The following is a 19,610-nucleotide window of genomic DNA, read 5'->3' as shown; positions in this document are numbered from 1 at the left end:
AATTCTCAGATATATGCCTCAAGGAAGGCTCCTTACACATCAGCTCAAGTTCTTAAATGTCAAATATTAAAGAATCATCCTTAAAATCTGTTTTAAAAGAGGAAAAGAATACGATCATTTGAAAAAGAAAAGATTAGGCTCATACATTTTGCAGCATATTATTTAGGTATAGACATAGACTCAGTTCATTATTTCTCTCTCTGAGGAAGGTAAAAGCTTTACAAGTGATATTCGAGACTCTGTTCTTGAAAGATATCACTGGGAGTCATTCTGTGATTTTTTTAAAACCTGCTAGTGAAGGTCTTCTGTTAGGTTTTGTGGGTTTTTTTCTTTCACTATTTCTTTTCTTATTATACTGTCAGCAACTTGAGCATAGAGAACCAGTCTTACCCCTTTTTATTTTCTTTCAGGACCTGTCACATAGGCTCAATAAATGTTTGTTGAATGACTGGATGAACAAAATTAAAATAAAAGTAGGAATAACATGGAAAATTAGACTAACATTCCACTTAATAAAGACAGAGCTGGGGGGAGGGTATACCTCAATGGTAGAGTGCATGCTTACTCTGCATGACGTCCTGGGTTCAATCCCCAGTACCTCCAATAAGTAAGTAAATAAATAAATGAATCTAATTACCTCCCCCACCAAAAAAAAAAAAAAAAAAAAAGACAAAGTTAATGTGGGTTCTTAAAGATTCACAAAACCAATAAACCACTGGTACAAGTTATTATTAACAAAATGAGAAATGAGTAAAGACAAACATTAGTGGGAAAAAAACACTACAGAGTGCTATACATGTTATACACAAGCAATTTAGCTAAGCTAAGTAATACGGATGGATTTGGTGGATTTTGGAAGATAAATTAGGGATATATCTTTCTAGAGTCTTCCTGGTAAGTCCTTTAATTTTCCTGAGCAGGTAGACTCATCGGTAACAAGGTCAGCCTCACAGAATAGTGTCTCCCAAGATCTCCATATCAACCCTTTGGTATGTATGTACATTCTTACCTGTGAAGGGATTTCGTGGGCATAGTGGAAGAAATACTCTCCATGTAGGGTATTAAAAGGAGAAGACTCTAAGACCTATACTGGAGGATGAAAATAAGTTCTCACTAATAAAACACCCTGGTAGCCTCTGGGGACCCAAGATGTTGGTCTTTCCTGGATGTGCTGAAGATATCATTTATTTAAAAAGAAATCCAATTCATCAAACACTCACTGAAAAAACACTCACTGCAAGTAACCAAGAATGAGAGATGAGTAAGATGCAGCCCCTGCTTCAGGAAAGGGTCAGCCTTCTTTCTGTTCTCTATCTGGTGGTAAGAGATGCTTGGCAAGGTGGTCAGTGTATTTGGTTCATTTATCCTATGGTATCCATGAATTACTTTTCTCTTCAGCTACCCTAAGGCTGATCAACTTCATGAAACTTAAATACTTTAACACCTTTATCCCACAAAGCAGAGAACCAGAACCAAATAAATAAATAAATAAATAAATAAATAAATAAATAAATAAATAAATAAATAAATAAAGTAAATCTCTACCTGCAGAAGAAATTTAGAAAGTGAATTTTTTAACAATGTGTTTTAAAAATCCACATAGAACTCGGTGTGTTATTGTGTTTATCAAAGAATTACTTCAAACACTCTCTCAAAAATTAATAGACAATATTCTTCAACAGAGAAAAATGATGAAAGGCTACCAAGTTCTGCTACCAAGTTCTTCTAATAATGCAAAGATAGCCCTGAATTTAAAATCTGCCCAAGCTTACACTAAAATGGGACATAAACACCAATCTCACTCATGAAATACAAAATTCCTAAATAAAATCCTAGCCAGAAAATGTTAATAATTCTTGAAGCTAGGAGATGGGTATTTAAAGTTCATTTTACTATTCTCTATACTTTTGTATATATTTAAGATTCTTCTTAATAAACTTGTTTTTTGATTTTAAAAAAATTACCTCCAGCAAAATCCAGCAATAACATATTATAAGATAGCAGTACACTATAATCAAGTTGGATTTATCTTAAGAAAGAAAAGTTCAATTTAAGGAAAACTATTAATATATTTTAGCTCATAAATAGAAAAAAATAATAAAGTAGATGATCATAAGATGCTAGAAAATACTTTGTTCTATGTAATCTAATCTTCTTGTTTTGACTTTTTTAAAGCAAAAATACTAGGAAATTCAATATTATTTTAGAAAGAAAAATAAAAGCATTCCACTTAAAAAGAAGAAAATAAAATGACAATGTTCATTACATTAGAGTCATTGGCTAGTGTGATACAACATGAAAGAGAAATGAGAAATAAATACAGCAAAGGAACTTAAACCACCAGGTCCTACAGGTGGCATGACTGCATATGGGCCTCAATTTCAAAGTATCAGAGATAATAAATAATCTGAGCAAAACTATTCAGTTGTGAAGACTTAGGAAACCTTACGAACAATCACAAGTATTGGATTGGACTATAGGTGTAAAAGGACTCTAAACTTGTTCTGAATGGTCCTGAAGTAACAATTTATCTAAGCTCAAGAAGACAAATTTGATTCAATATAAACACTTTTTCTCTTTAATTTTTCTTAAGGAAATTTTGAAGCATACACAAAAGTAGACAAAATAGAATCATGAACCTCTGTGCACCCATGGAGTTAGCTTTAACATGTATCCATTTTGCCTATCTTAAAAAAATTTTTCATTATCAGAGCTGTCAAAATGGCACTGGACCACCCAGGTGGAGAGAGAGCTTTTCATCACCAAGGTGTGCAAGAAATCAAAAGATACCAGCAGGTCAGGGATCCTATAAGAGACAGTCGAAATTGGATGAGGATTAGATCAACATGTGCCTTCCCAGCTTGAGAGCCTATGATTTAGGAGGTGGGATGAATTCAAATTGTGCACTGGTCTGAGCCAGATCATAAACAACTTGAAAGCAGGGCTTTTTCTCTTAGTCATCTTTGTATCTCCAGTTCCCAACATAAGTAGACATTCAATAAATTCAATAATTGTTTGTTAAATGAATTAATGACAAATGAATGAACACAAAATGCAGTGGTGGAACTGCTACGTACCAGTAATAAACTATATATATCTTCTTGTAATACCTAATCTCCAATATTCACAAGGTCCAAGGGTATAAACCAACTTATGACACAAGAAAAAACACAAACAAGAAACCACTAATGGATATTGAAAATAAAAGTGACATGACTAGGATTACATTATGTCATTTTGGCAGCCATAGCAAACATCCAGCCTTTTAAATAATGAGAGAAATAAATTAACCAAACTAGCAAACTACCAAACAGAAATGTTAAAACTCCTTGACCCTCCTTCTTTGGCTCCTGTGACACCTGCTCCTCGTTTTCCTCCAGCCTCTCAGACTACACCTACTCACGTGTTCCCCTTCCCTCTGTCATATAATTCTAGGTTCTGGTTCTCTGCTCCCTTCTCATCTAAATAAATGGTACCTATCATTTCTAAACCAGTGGTTCCCAAACTTTGTGACACATTAGAATCACCTAGGCGGCTTTTAACAATCCCAGGTCATACCCTAGACCAATTAAATCAAAATGTTTGAGGGGACAAGCCCAACATTGGTCGTTTTTAAAGACCCTCCTTGGCCCCTGCCCCAGTGATTCCAAGATACAACAAAGCTTCAGGCTCACTGCTCTAAACACCCTCCACGGTTGATGTCATTTACTCCCCGAGTTTCAGCTGCTTTGAGAATCAACTGTCTTTTTAGCATCTCTACCAAAATGTCCCATAAAGCACTTGAGCCAGTTCTATCTGAAACAGAATTCGCTATTTTTCTTTGCTCCACTCCTCAAATACTTTCCTCCAAGGTAGGACATCTTGAAGGAGACTACTGTTTAACTTTGTAACTTCCCAAGTCAAAAGTCATTCTTGAGCTTCCCCACCTGTTTCATGCCCCACAGTGAGCCAGTCACCAAGTGCTATTGACTTTGCTCTCAATTAATCTCCTTAATCTCTCACCTCTTCTCCTTTCTTGGTGCTACAGCCACTGTTGAAACTTTGATCCTGTCTGAAATACTGTAATAATCTCCCAGCCGGTCTCCAGGTTTCTAGATTTACCCTCCATGAATCTATCCTCCATAAAGCTGCCAAAATGATAGAACATAATTCTAATCATGTCACTTTTATTTTCACAGTCCTTCAGTGGATCCCTTTCATCTTTAGGATAACGTCTGAGCTCAAGAATTACAATACTAATAACACAACCACATTAACATACTACCATTTATTATGTGCCAGGCACTGTTATTTAATGCTTACCACAATCTTCACTTATAAAAAAGAAATCGAGGCATGAAGAAGTTAAGTAATTTGGCCAAAAGCAAATAGCAAGGAAGTGGCAGAACTGGAATTCCAAATCAGATTAGCTTGTTCGTCTCTGGAGCTGGACCCAACCGTCCATCCCACTGCCTCCCTCCTGGCCTTGGAGCAGCAGTCAAAGCATTTTGAGATGTGGCCCCTGCCTCCCTGTCTGTCTCACCTCCCTCACACTGTACACTCCATCAGAACTGAAATACCACTGTCCTCCAGGCAGACTTCTCACACTGTCATGTCTTCTGAAGATGCTGTTTCCTCTGTTGAGTCCACATGCCCTGTCACCCACCAAATTCCTACTTGCACTTGAATGAGTGGGCACAGCAGTACACTGGATGAGCACAAACACTTCCCTCTCCGGCTTGTTTTCTTGTCTGTAAGAACAATTACAATGATCCCTGACCAGCTATGTTCCACGGTTGGTTAAAGGTTTACATTCCATTATGTTGTGACAATTCTTTGAACACTCTAAAGTTCTATGCAAATGTGCCCAAGAGAAACCTCTTTTTCTGAGGTAAAGCTCAGTTGTATGACCAAACCTATCTGAGATAAAAGTTTGAAGTGTATCTCAGCCATAAAAAAGAATGAAGTCCTGATACACTCTACACATGGATGAACCTTGAACACATCATACAGAGTGGAAGAAGCCAGACACAAAAGGCCATGTATTATATGATTCCATTTATATGAAATGCCCAGAATGGGCAAATCCACAGAGACAGAATATTGATTAGTGGTTGCCAGGGGCTGTGGAAAAGGGAAAAGGAGGATATCCTAATGGATAAGGGGTGTATTTTGGGAGTGATAAATGTTCTGGAATTAGACAGTGGTGATGGTTGCATAACCTTGTGAATATACAAAAACCCACTGAATTATACACTTTAGAAGAGTGAGTTTTATGGTACATGAGTTATATCTCAATTTTTTTTTAAAAAGAAGTTTCTCTCTGGCACCCAGCTTCACCCTTCTGTCCCCTTTCCCTTGGTGGTTAAGTGGTACCCCAACTCCCATAAGGAGTCAATCTTTCCTCATACCCTTCCCCCCTACTCTTTCTTAGTAAAACTGAGAACACTGGTTTCCTAAAAACATCAGAAGCATCTGGAGGGCTGGTTAGAACACAACTTGTTGGGGCCCCAGCGTTTCTGATTCAGTAAGTCTAGAGTAGGGCCCAAGAATCTGCATTTGTAACATCCCTCTAGATAAAACCCAGGGAATCTCAAAAAAGCACTGAACTAAAAGTCAAGAGACCTGGATTCTCTTCCTGACTTTGACTCTAATTAAGCCTGGAATTGCACAAGTCACCAAACCTCTGGTTATCTCTTTTATCTTAACATTGAACTTCTCTAAGAATCTGCCAATTCTAAAACTGTAATATCTCATCAGTTCCCTCCTTAAATCCTCCAAGGGCTTCCCATCCCTAATATCCAACTTCTGCCCAGATGTCCAACTCAATCTCCTACCACTGCTCTCCTGACAAATTTGGAGAAGGAAGGAAACTAACATATATATAACCTCTAGCATGTCATTTACTCCTCATGACAGCCCGTGTGGTGAGAATCCATAACTCCATTTTGAGGACAAGGAAGCTGTCTTGAAGAGGTTGAAGAACTTCCTTAAATACTACTCAGCCATAAAAAAGAATAAAATAATGCCATTTGCAGCAACATGGATGCACCTGGAGATTGTTATACAAAGTGAAGTAAGCCAGAAAGAGAAAGAAAAATACCACATGATATCACTCATATATGGAATCTTTTTTAAAAAATGACACAGATGAACTTATTTACAAAACAGAAACAGACTCACAGACAAAGAAAACAAACTTGTAGTTACCGTGGGGGAAAGGGGATGGGAAGGGATTAATTGGGAGTTCGAGATTTGCAGATACTAACTACTATATATAAAATAAACGAGTTTCTACTGTATAGCACAGGGAATTATATCCAATATCTTGTAGTTACCTATAATGAAAAAGGATATGAAAACGAATACATGTATGTACATGTATGACTGAAACATTATGCTGTACACCAGAAATTGACACAACATTGTAAACTGACTACACTTCAATTGAAAAAAAAAAAAAAAAAGAACTTCCTTAAAGTGGCTGAAGGGACCCAAGGCCTCATCTTCCTTCAATCATGTAGTTCTCTGTTCCAACATTCTCCATCCCTCTAAACAGCCCTAGGTAGCCCCTCCTGTGCATTTGCTCATGATCTCCTCACTCCCTGAGCCTTACTCAAATCCTATCTAACCTTCAAAACCCAGCTCCAGCTCCACCACGTCCAGGATGGATTCTCGGCTACCAGTGCCCCCAATTGCTGAGTTGTTGTGTCTTACTCCTCTATCCAGCCCATGACCTCCTTGTCTATGCTCTTTTTCAGGGGGGCAGGAGAGGGAGGTAATTAGGTTATTTATTTGTTTATTTTTATTATTTTATTTTTAGAGGAGGTACTGGGGATTGAACCCAGGACCTTGGGCATGCTAAGCATGTGCTCTACCACTTGAGCTATACCCTCCCCTCTCCTTGTTTATGTTCTTGTCTTGTGTTTCCTAACTTCATATGGATTCATGTCTTGTATTTTGCTCCCTAGATTGTAAACTCCTTGAAAGCAGGAGAAAGGTGTCCTGTTTCCTTACAATCCCTGCAGGGTCCAGCAGAATGCCTTCAGCTCAACTGACATTTGCTGAATTAATAATGGCAGGTAATGGATGTCTGAAATGCTATGGTAAGCTCAGAACACTAGAGCAATAAGCAGCTTTAATTCTAGAAGTTCTAAGCCGAAAGAAAAAGTTATTTGCAAATATTTTAGGGAAACTCATTTTTATGTTTCTATGTCAATCATTTGATGTTGCCTTGTTTCATTACAGGGATCATAGCTCAGTGAGAGATCATGGGCTCGTGTCTCACACCTGCATTAATTTTCTAAAAGGAATTCAGATTAAGATGATGCTTTATCAGGAAAATGACAGCTCTGAGGAAGTGAGAAAGGCAGGGGGATCGTGTCAGCAAATTGCCAGACCACCACACCTGTTACATACACAGTCTGCATCAACAGGGTTCTATGGTATGGTGCTTCCTACTTTACCTTCATCCTAAATGATAATATTCACTAAATTTCAGGTCTGATCATACCAGATATGATTTTTTTCCTGGGACATATTAAAATAAATATACAACTATTTAAAGAAAAATGTTTGTTCACATATCACCTAAAACTATCTTGGGTGCCACATGGTACAAAAACAAGCCTTTGGAAAACATGGGTTCAGGGCATGGCCATGCCACTCAGATTTCACGTCTGCCTAACAGGATTAGACGTCTCTTATGAAGGGCACAGCTTCTTATCTAGCTCAGTGCAGATGGCCACTACATGGCCCTCTGGGAGCGACAAGGCGGCAGCAGGAACAGTCAGCACGAAGGGGGCCCAGGCTGCACCTTTCTCTTGCTAGTGATCTGAGGGCCCAGGAGCCCAGGCGACCCCAAGCAGGAGACTGTAAACTGGTCACACAAGACATCTACTTTATCATATGGACAGTGAGCACAGGAGAGAAAATGGGGAAAAGCTGACACTAACAATGACGCTATCTGCACGGCCTCTCCTCACCACGGCTATGATTGAAGGGGCCCTGTAGGCACCCTCATAGGTGGATGGCTAAAATGACATTGCTGAGTTGGCTGTGGCCACTGAGCCTCTTGGCTACACCCTGGGCAGGAACAGAAGCACTGGACAGGGAGACAGGAGACAGTCAGGTTCCTACTTTGCTACTGGCAGGACACATGACCTAAGTCACGAACATTCCCTCTCTGAGTCTCAATTTCCCTGCTTGTAAAGTTACGGGCCAAGCATGGATGTACCTTGAAAACACTGTGCCAAGTGAAAGGAGCCAGTCACCAAGGACGACATATTACATGGTTCCATCCATAAGAAAGTATAGGAGAGGCAAATCTATGGTGACAGAAAGGAATTAGTGCTTGCTGAGGTTGGCTGACTCGGGGAAAGAGGAATATAGCAAGACAGACAAAACTGATTACCTTCATGAAGCTTACATTCTACTGGAAACTCTCACTAGACAAGACATGGCAAACATAACTAAGGAAATTAATTAATAATGTTAAAAACTGCTAAGTGCTAGGGAGAAAAAGAGAGAATTAGATTATCAGTGCCATGAGCTAGAAGTCAGGAGTCAGGCTGAAGTTCATCCACTGTGAGATCTGGTTACAGGCTCTGCCACTCATATCTCCAGGAGGCCACCAAGTCCCTTTCTTTCTTTCCAATTCTCTAAGTCAAATTTCTCGTCAAGCTCTTGGCTGTGACTCACCTGCATGGACATCACCATGGCTCCTGTTTCCCTTTCTTCCTCTCTGACTCAATGCTAGCATTCACACGCATTCAAGAAACACTTACTGACCAGCAACAATGTGCCAGGTCGGGGGCTGAAGGGGACACTGAGACAAGCAAGCACAGTTCTCACCCTCAAGAAGTCTGTAATTCACCAGGAGAATCAGAGCTATAAACACCTAATTGTAATTCAGAGCAGAATGGAAGTAGCCATCTGCTGGAGAGACACAAGCAAAGTTTGCAAGGGTTTTACACCGTCCGTTGCAGTTTTCAAAGCACTCTCATGGCATGGATGATCTCAGGTCACATCCTGATCCCCTCCTTCCGTGCTCTGACAGCACTGCTGGGCTCAAGGCTCTTCTCCAGTGACCTCTCATGTCAAGTGCACAGGCCTGGACATGACCTGGCACCAATCCCAACTCTCACTAACCATGTACTACCACACATCTTTCGACAGGTACCTTAGCCTCCCTGAACCTGTGGTCTGTGAAGTGGGCCGACTTTACCTACCTCCCAGTAAATTAGATAATATATATGCACGGCACAAAGAAAGTCCTCAACAGAGGTAGTTATGATAATGTTGTTGTTAATTTCAGGTTATCCTTTTGTCTATATTGTTACTTATCTGTTTCATTGATGTCTTTTTTGTTCTCCTAACATAATTCCTAGACAGTATTTCTGTCCAACTGCCCTCAGTCCTAACTACTGGGCAACACATTACTGAATAAATGAATCAATCACGTGGAATTGGAACAGGAAAGAGAAAAACGGCGCAGATAACTTGGGCTTCTGGTTTGGATGGCTGGAGAGGGTGGTCCTTTTCATCGAAGGAGAAAACACTGGGAGAAGAGCATGTTTGAGAGGAAAGATAGAGTTTGGCTGGGACCAGGTGAATTTGAGGTACTTGAAGAATGAACATTCATGAGTATGTCCATTAGATAGGTGGAGCTGAAAATAAAAGGTCAACAGTCAGGTTGAAACCATAAGAATGAATGATTATCCTGAGAGAAGCTGCATGTCAAAATCACTGAGATACTTTAAATAACATCAGTGCCCAGGCTCCATCTATCCAGAGATGCTGATTTAACTGGTCTAGGGTGGGGCCTGGGCAGGGTTTGTTAAAGGAGCCCCTGTAATTGTAACGTACAGTGAGAGTTAAGCAAAAACAGGGTAGGATAAGTTGAGCTAGAAAAGGAATGAACAATCCTGGGTGGCGCTATCATTTCAGGGGCTGAAGACTCAGGGGTACCATGAAGGAAACTGAGCAGAAATGGTCAGAGAAGCCTGAGAGCAACCAGAGGAGCCTAGGGAGAAGAAAGATTCAAAACGGGCTGTGTAAACAGTCTGGTGATTCTTCAGTAAGTTCAACTTAGAATTACCATTAACTCAGCGATTCCACTCCCAGGTATGCACCCAAAAGAGCTGAAAGTAGATGTTCAAACAAAAGCTTGTACACAGATGTTCATAGCAACACTATGTACAACATCCAAAATATGGAAACAATCTGAAAGTTCACCACTGGATGAATCAAGAAACAAACTGTGGTATATCCATACAATGAAATATTATTCAGACATGAAAAAGAATAAAATACTGACACATACTACAACATGGATAAGCCTCAAAAACATTATGCTAAGTGAAAGAAGACAGACACAAAAGGTCACATGTTGTATGATTCCATTTATATGAAATATCCAGAATAGGTAAGTCTGTAGAGACAGAAAACAAATTAGTGGTTGCCAGGGGCTTATGGGAGGAGGGAATAGGTTGTATTTGTTTGATGGGTACAGGGTTTCCTTTTGGGGTGATGGAAATTCTGAAACTAGAAAGTAGTAATGGTAGCACAACATTCTGAATATACCTAATGCCACTGAATTGTGCACTTAAAAATGACTTTTTTTAAGGTAAATGTTATATTCTATATATTTTGCCCCCCAACACACACACACCAACCATTTCAAATACAGTCAAGATCGCCAAAAGATCCATCCTGAAAAGGGGCCAAAGACTTGGCTATTGGGACCTTCATGATAACACATTCTCCCTGGGGCCACCTGCTGCTACACAATATCCAGGTGCTGGACTGGAAGCCCATTAGGGCCTTTCCAGCTCAGAGATAATATGATCCTGAAGCCTTTAGTATCCCCATGACATTCAACATGAAGTTCTTTCCCTCTCCATGGACTTGTTGGTTATTACAAATGCCCTGAACCTGCTAAGAACCTTTAGACAACCATCTGGATATGATTCAACAAAATTGTGGAATGTAGGCTCAATGGCTAGATTTGTTATTTTTACTATCAAATGAGCCATCAAAAGTCATCACATGCCATCACATGCCAACTAATTTTCAGTAGCATCTGGGCATGTTTGATACCACAGGACCAAAAACAAAACCCACAGCAAGTACAGTGCTTGGGAAGTTCAGACTGACCGAGGACTCCCAGAACTGCTCAAATGAAGCAGCCTGCCACCCTGATGGACTGAGATTTGGCTCCATATGTCTGTGTCTTGGGAAGGAAGGCAGCATTCCAAATCTGTCATGCTAAAAACAAAACAAAACAAAACAAACAAACAAAAAAACAGTAACAATCACAACTACAGCACAAGAAACTAGGAATGGTTTCAAAAGCTGGGCCCGGGACATGCTTCCCAGAGCTCCTTCCCCATGACCTATGACATCAGGCTCTGTCCTGGCCAGAGAGATCGTGAGGTCTTCTCTAAAAGTCTCCACCCTTCCCATAGACTTGATACTGGCCATGAGCTTGTGGGCCCCCAAGTCCTTGCATTTCTCAAGTCTAGTTCCTGGGTCTTCAGATTCCTGTAGCCATTTCAGACCAAGGGATTTGGTCCAAAAATCAATGCCTTTCACTCAGTTCATATCAAGCACCCTCTTTCTGCTTGACCCTGTGCTGGCTGAGGTAGAGACTGAGGTTAGTCAGACACAGCCCCTGCCCTTGGAGAGTGCATTGTGCTATAGAGAGGATAAGACATATAGATAAATAAGTCCTGACCAATGTGAGGCAGAGCTTGGGGCCCATGAGAGAGAGATGTCTAAATGCTCCAGGGAGTCTACAAAAGGGCTCCTACCAACCAGCGGGGCAGTGTGTGTCTCACTCATCTCTGCAGGGGGCTTGGGAACAGCTGATGGCTTGTCAGACAGCCAAGAACACCAGGTGCCACCTGCCAATCAGAACCCTGTATGAGGGGGTTCAAGCCAATGGGCCACTCTGACCATTTAATTAAGCCTTGATTAAGCATTCTGTCCAGAAACCTCCTCTCGCTCCTGTAGAATTGCCTGGTTTATAGCACACGATTCAGGGAATCGGGTCAGCTGTTCGGAGATGGCAGTCATTAGGAGCAGTGCCGACAACTGTGAATGGATGCCAAACTGATTCAGAGATCACTGAAGACAACGGTGGGGCCCAGAAACCTAGAAACTCAGCCCAAATTAAGGTCTGCCCCTGACCTCAGTAAAGTGTCCAGTTTGGGCCACCTCACTTGAAAAGGACATAGAGACCATCCTGGCTGGGAGCTTTGCCTGAGGGGAGAAGGATGCTCAGTGAGGCACTATCTCTAAGGAAGAAAAACAAAACAGCTGACAACAGAGAGTGGGTAAGTTACAGCACATCCTCTTTCTTGAATCCTTAAAAAATACTAACCAGAAACCATATAACATTCCAGGAAAAGCGATCGTTTTGATGTAAGGTGTAAACTCTAGGCTATAAAGCCATATCTATGCTTTGGATACAGCAGTGAAAGTGAAGCTGGGCAGAGGCAGGCAGGAGACAAAACAGCAAGTTTGAGTTGATGGATGCTGGGTTTGGGTTATAAACTTCTTTTCTGTTTTAATTTGAATTCCGATTATTACTGTTTGTGCACAATGATACCTCATTAAGGATCAGAGAGACAATTTCTGAGAAGAGATTCAAAGCTCTGAGGGATGGAACAAAGGTTTCCTGGGAAAGGGCAACGTGGCAACCAAACACCTAAGCGTCAGCAGGGGCCCACCTCATTTTGTCCCTGCGCTGCCCTCTGTGGGACCTTCAGCAAGCCCTTTTTTCTTCCAGGACCTCCATTTCCACCTCTAGATCTAGAGGGATTTTAAGGCCCCTGCCATCTCTGGTTCTGTGATTCTCTCTGGCAGAGAGGTCAGAGGTCTGAAGTCCTCCCACATGACAGACACCGGGAACCAGCCCACACTGGGGCCCCTCTGGCATGGACATCATAGGCACCATTAGCCCCCGACTCCCAATTTCCCAAGCCCAGAACCCCAGCATCCATCTGATGGTCTCTGTACTCTCCCACCAAATCCAGCCACCTTCCAACCCCTGTTGATGTGACCACCTAACTCTCCCTCTGAAGTCTCCACTTCTTTCCACCCCTACTAGCATCACGCATGCTCAGGCCCATTGCCATCGCACATGCTCAGGCTCACATGCTAGCTTACATGGATCACGCGGCATCTGCTGCCGCCACTTCAGTCTTGCTCTCCTTCCCATCCATTTTCCACACCACAGAGCAATCTCTTTCTAAAATCTAAATCTGCCCTTGTCACTCCCCTGCATAAAACTCTAATGTCACCCCATAACTTTTAGGATGATTTATTAGGATCTATTGTGTAAGCTCTGGAGCCAGCCCTCCTGGGCTCATAGTGCAGCTCTGTTACTTACTAAGTCTGTGACTGTGAGCCAGTTACTTAACCACTGGGTGTCTCAGTTTCCCGACTGGTAAAATGCAGGTAACAATAGTACCTGCCTCACAAGACTGATGTGAGGATTAATTAGTTAATGCACATAAGCAGCTTAGAACAGTGCCCGGCATATGATAAGGATTCCATAAATGGTAGCTGCTGTTTTTATAGATTTATAGTTTTTACAGAACTTCAGGGCCTTACCCGTTCAGGCCCCACTCAGCTCTCCAGCCACTTAATTTCCCTCTGTCCCACTGCTCTCCACCTCCCAGGGAGTCCAGCCCTACCAGCCTCTCCCACTTTGCTCTTGCCGCTGAGCCTTTGCACATGTCACTTCATTGCCAGGTACGCACTTCCCACTCCTGGCTTGTCTGGTTGATTTTTTTAACAGCTTTATTGAGATGTAATTCACATACCATAAAATTCATTCACTTGAAGCGTACAAGTCAGTAGTTTTCGTAGATTCAGGGAGTTGTGCAACCATCACCACAACCAATTTTACAGCATTTTCATCATCCCCAAAAGGAATCCCATACCCACTAGCAGTTACTCCTCATTTTCCCCTCAACAATCCCTACCTAGCCCTAGGCAACCACTGGTCTACCCCAATTGATTTTTTTTAGGTCTCAATTTACACCCTACTTATTAAATTTTCTCTGACCTCCAACTCTGGGTTGGGTATTTCCATATGCCCATAGTTTCTCTCTCTCAGAACTGTATATTTATATATATCTCCCTTGCTAGAACATAAGTTCCATGTGAGCCTGGCCATGGTTGTCTGAGTGACTGTGATTCTCCAGGGCTTAACAGATATTCAGTAAATATTGGTTGAATGATTGAAACTGATGGTGCTAACCAGCCAAAGCCCAGGCCCTCTAAAGATAGCCCTACTGGAAAAAATCAACAGTAAGAGAGTCTTCTCAAAACTACAAACACTAGAAGTAACAACACATTAAACATTTATGACATTCAAGTTTCCTACAAGTATTCCCACTAGAGCCACCAGTGGAATAGGCAGATCCTTGTAAAATGAGTTTGGCTCAGGTGCTTTAACAAAGTAAATCCATGAGTGAGAGGGAAAACAGCTTTGGAGTCTGAGTAAGAAGAAGCAAGAAAGACCCACAATTTAGGAATTCAATTTACAGAATTTATGTGACCTGGCATTACCAGGTCATAACTGAGTAAAATGAATACAAACACTTTTTTGTTTAAAAGAAAATGTTAGGCAAGAAAACCAAGAAGGAAGGAAGGAGTTCTGGAAGTTTTCTATAAAGCCATTCTGTTAAGCAATTTCTATTTTCTTGCACATTCCTCATTATAAAATTAGAGCTGTGTTCCCTTGGACAGTAATCTATGCTCTGGAAGCTTATTTCAAAATCCAATGACCATCAAAAGAAAAGCAATTACTTCCTAAATAAACATTAAGATGATTTTTCTCATATATCAACATACTGCTGCTGAACAGTTACAACATAAAAACAAAAGCCTCCCCTACTCCGTCTCACACACTTCAATCTACTTCATACACTGGTGGCAGATTAATCTTACTAAAAGTACAGCTCTGGTCACACCTTGCCCTCATTCAAAACCCTTCAATGGTTCCCCATTGCCTTCAGGATAAAGAACAAACTCTAAGTTGGTGTTTGAAGATCCTTCTCCTTTTGGCACTAACCTACTTGTATGACCTCATTTCCTCCTAATCACCTTCAAATAACCCCTAATCCAAACAGAATGCACTGAGAGCCCCTGCCATGCCTTTATCTTTTTTCTACCTCTGCCTAGAATGTTCTTTACCAACCCCCAAACTCCCCATGTCAAAAGCCTGCTTACTTTTAACAGTCACTCAAATGCTCCTTCCTCCATGAAGTCTTCGGTGATGTTCTCCTGCGTAACACATGCTCTCTACCACCTCCAGGCTTCCACAGCCCTTTTATTGGAGATGATCCTCATGTTATTTATCCATGGCTGGCTTATATTACAGTTGTTTCTAAACATAGTCTTTACTTCCTGATAAACTATAAACTCAAACACCTTTTCCCCTCACACTTGACATATGCCATGCAAATAGAAGGTACTGAAATATTTGCTGAATGAATGAATAAAATTACAAATGATATAAAACATAGCACAATACAGTCAGCACCAGTCTAATTTATCACTGTCCTTAGAGAGGTAGCAAGTCTTGAAACTTAAGAAATATACCTCAGTGGTTGGAATGTTTTGTCTATCTGCAAACCTATTTCTATTGAAATCCCCTATTTACTTTTATTATTTGTCCACAGATATTTCACTCCTGCTAGATGTATGTGTATGTGTGTGTGTGTGTGTGTGTGTGTGTGTGTGTGTGTGTGTGTGATAAAGCAAAGTAGAGTGAAGAAAGGAAATTATTATTAAAAATTGGTAAAAGAGAAGCTCTTTCTGTGGTAGAGAAAGCTCAAAATCTACAAAAGAGCCAAAGTGTGTCACTGCCCTGGCTGTCTAACACGGGTATGGGGAGTATGACTTAAGCCCTGTCAGGCAGGGGTTCTCTGACTTTACTGACTATGGGATCACGAGAAGGCTTGTAAAAAAGACAGGTGGGCCCCACTGCCGAGTTTCTGTGTCTGTGGGTCTGGACTGGGGTGGGGCTGAGATTTTGCATTTCTAACAAGCTCCAGGTAATGCTGATAGGGACCTCACTCTAAGGATCAACTGTGCAGACTGGAAAATGAACCAAAGGATTCAAGGTAACAGGATCAGCTATGGTACATGGTTAGAAAATTCATTTTTAATTAGATTAAAACACACAGAAAAATTAGATCAGAGAGTGATTTCTCCTTCTCACTTGTAATTCTGAAGCTAAATTTTATGGGCTAAACCAGGGAGTTATGGAGTAGGGAGTTAAGAGACTTGGGTTCAAGTTCTGACTCTGTCACTAGCTAGCTGTGTAACCAAAGACCATTCATTACCCTCTCAGACATCACTACACCATGTGAAACAGAGATATACAACCTACAAACCTCTAGTGTGAGCTCTTACATCCTATGATCTCACAATTTTGAAAACCTGTTGGCAATTTAGTTCTAAAAGTATTTAATGATCATCCCATCTATATACAAAATGATTAAAGATACTACAATTTGAAAACAAAACACGTGAAATAATTACAAGTTAAATTTGAGAAGAACTTGTAACAAATAAATTGCAATTATCAAGCCCGAAAGAACTTTTACTTAAACAGGTTTCACGCATAATAATAAGTGATCAAGAGCAAATATACCGTGGAAACAGACTTAAAATATACAGCAAAGATATTACAATTAAAAGAAAAAACAACCTACCATTCCCTTTCAGAGAACAGTCGAGAGAAAACAGGACAGGTTACAGAATGAAAAATCATCAACTCACCAGTCGAGCAGAGCTGAAGGGAGTCCTCCAAGGAAAGAAATCTGCCCCTCTTCCCAATGCTGGCGCCTCCCTTCCATACCAAGACTCTGCTCCTGGGCTTCCCAGCACACAGCTATTTTTAAAGACAAAAGGCCACATTCCCAAGATTGTGGCCACAAGAATGTGAATATCAAATGACCTTCCCATAGCTTGTCAATGAGCCCAAGTAAAACTGATTGCAGGCCCATATGGGCAAAGTTGGATGGTCTCTGTGGCACGGGTCCTACTCATCTACTGATACTGGGCAGCTGCAGCTTTGCCCTCAACATGAGTCTGGCCTCTCTCCTTTCAGCTCGACAAGCCCAGAAGTCCTCCAGATGCCATTCTCATCCTCAAGGCCTCAGCCACTTGAGCTAGCCGAGAGAGGAAACCCTAGAGGTTCCTGAATAGCAAACCGGCCTCCTCTGTGCCAAGGGCAACACAGAAGGTGACGCCCAAGGTCTCATGAGGTGTCCACTTGATGGTTGTAGAGTTTATTCTGTGCCTGGTCTCCCACCAGTTCTGTCCAGCTGCCTTCCGTTCAGGTTAACAGCAACGGCATTAAGTCGGTAAGCCTCACAGCATCCCAGGGAGGTAGGTCACCCTCAAGCACATTATCCCCCCTTAACAGATGGGGAAATGACGCCAAGGGAAGATTAAATAACCTGCCCGGTCTCAACAGCCTGCCACAGGTGGAGCACTAGACGATCCCAGCCCCCATGCCAGCTTGTGAATGGAGACGCTCTAGACGAAGCCCTTTGAAGTTCCAGGGTTCCAGGCAGCATGGATGATTTGCACAACAGAGGACAAAAAAGAAATAAGCACAGAGGTAACCTTCTTAAAACCATTCCAATTGTCTTTCTCTTTCTGTGTCTCCCCAGAAGGCCATGAGAGAAGGATGATTTTTAATACATAAGTATTAGATGAAAGATGGTGTGGGTGCAATGAAAGGACAGAACAGGGCTGTAGGCAGCGAGGAGCCACTGGGATAGGATCAAAGGAGGGGTCAGGCTAAGCAGGGTTCTATCAATGACCCCTGTCCTCTGCACCACACAGGGTCCTGCACAAACTAGTGAACGCTGGCATGAAATTATGCCTGTTTCATTCCCTGAAACAACAATCACTTGCACATCTGACGTGGGCAAGTCACTGAGAGAGACACAAAGATGAATCAAATCATCCCTGCAGTCAAGAAGCTTGAAATGTCACCAAGGAGTGTGCATAAATCACCAAAATACAGAGTAGAAATTAGGAAGGACCATAACAGAAAAGCTTGTAGGAAGTCTGGGTTTGATGGTGGGAGATCACATTCAGCTGTGGATACAGCAGGATGAGATCAGGGCAGGCTTAGTGGAAGAGGTGACCAGGCTGTGGAGGACAGGACAGGGAGACCTGCAGGGGTAGGGAGAAGGGCACTGGGGGCAGTGGCTGGAGAAGAGCATGGAAAGTGCACAGAAGGGAGATGGCACAGGGCTACCTGGATGTGGGGGACAAAGGGTGTATGAAGTAGGGTTGGGGGATTTAGGGTAGGAATGGCAGGTAGAAACCATCTCATAAAAGGCCTTAAGTGTGGGATTAAGGAGGTTAAATTTCACTGCTAGCCACAGTTCTCAGCACTGTTCCTTGCTCACAGCAGGCATCCAATAGATATTGGTGGAACAAAATGCAAGAAGGCAATTAAATCCATGGAAGACACAGGGCAACTGTGAAAGAAGATGCCAAAAAAATTGCCTCAATTTTTTTTTACATCAACTGATATCTAGTCAGGACAACTCCTAAGTTTAACTATCTAAAACATATGCTATATTCTGCCCCAAATGGAGACCACAGTACCTGCCATCAGCTTCTCACTCAAGAACACTATGAAAATTAATTATGAGGTAATGTCTGTGAAGTGCTCAAAGCTCTTTGGAGATGTGTGGAAAAGGCATCACTACAATTAATATTTAAAGAGAGTCTACTCAGCTCTGATCTCTTTTTCTGCAGGCTACTGTTACGTCCACAGGATAAGGTAATGCCAGATTGGCCTCTAAATAAACCTTTCCAACAGACAGCACCCAACACAGGTGCCTCCTCCCGAGTCCCTTACCTGTAGCTGATGGCGCCCATGGTCACAAGGTGAGGGTGGTTTCCAACTTGGTTATACCAGGTTACCCAGGGTTATCCAAGGATGTGGGGGCGAAAGGCGGTCTTTCTTGGGACCCCATTTTTTAAGCATGAGAGACAGTGTAATGAAGATTTCAAGGGGGATCATTTTAGCAAAACCCACATCCTAAGCCAGTTAACATTTTTAGATCTAACGCAGTGCCCAGGAAAGGAAGAAATAAGAATAGCTCCCTGGGCTCAATTACAAATGGAGTGGAAACAATAATTTCAAAAGTTCAAGGGGAAAAAAAATCAATCTATTTCCTTCCCCCCAAGCTTTCACTTCTATAAATACACTCACACAAATGGACCTAAGACCACTCTTCCTTATGAAAACACTACCTGTCTGGAATTTGCAAGATAAACGATGTGCTGGTCTTGCTTTCAGCCCACTGAAGCTCAAATGTTCTCCAAAAGCTTCTCTCTTCTTCTTAAGTAACGTTCATTTTCACCCTCTGATTATAAAAGCGAAATGTATCTGGTAGAAAATTTTGAAATTTTTCTTGTTTGGAGAGAAGAAAATAAAAAATATCCACTATAATCTATAACTTGCTCATTACCCTCCAGCCTTTTTGTGTGAGAATACACATTTTTGACATATTGAGAACTTACTGTATATACTGGTTTATAGCTTGATTTTCCTCTTAGAACAATACACTATAAAT

The 19,610-nt window shown here is 41.5% G+C and overlaps 1 protein-coding gene and 1 non-coding gene across 3 annotated transcripts in view; one reads left to right on the top strand and one right to left on the bottom strand.

The window, feature by feature from the left end:
- The window catches only part of FRMPD1 (FERM and PDZ domain containing 1), a 118,683-nt gene that overhangs the window by 45,994 nt on the left and 53,079 nt on the right, over positions 1 to 19,610 (bottom strand). The gene's annotated exons all lie outside the window — the stretch shown is intronic.
- TRNAS-ACU (transfer RNA serine (anticodon ACU)) lies at positions 531 to 603 on the top strand. Its single transcript has one exon. It is a non-coding gene; the product is annotated as a tRNA-Ser (tRNA).

This window comes from Camelus bactrianus, chromosome 4 (genome assembly GCF_048773025.1).
Source record: "Camelus bactrianus isolate YW-2024 breed Bactrian camel chromosome 4, ASM4877302v1, whole genome shotgun sequence".
NCBI classification, from domain to species: Eukaryota; Metazoa; Chordata; class Mammalia; order Artiodactyla; family Camelidae; genus Camelus; species Camelus bactrianus.
This window is presented reverse-complemented; position numbering and strand designations above follow the sequence as displayed.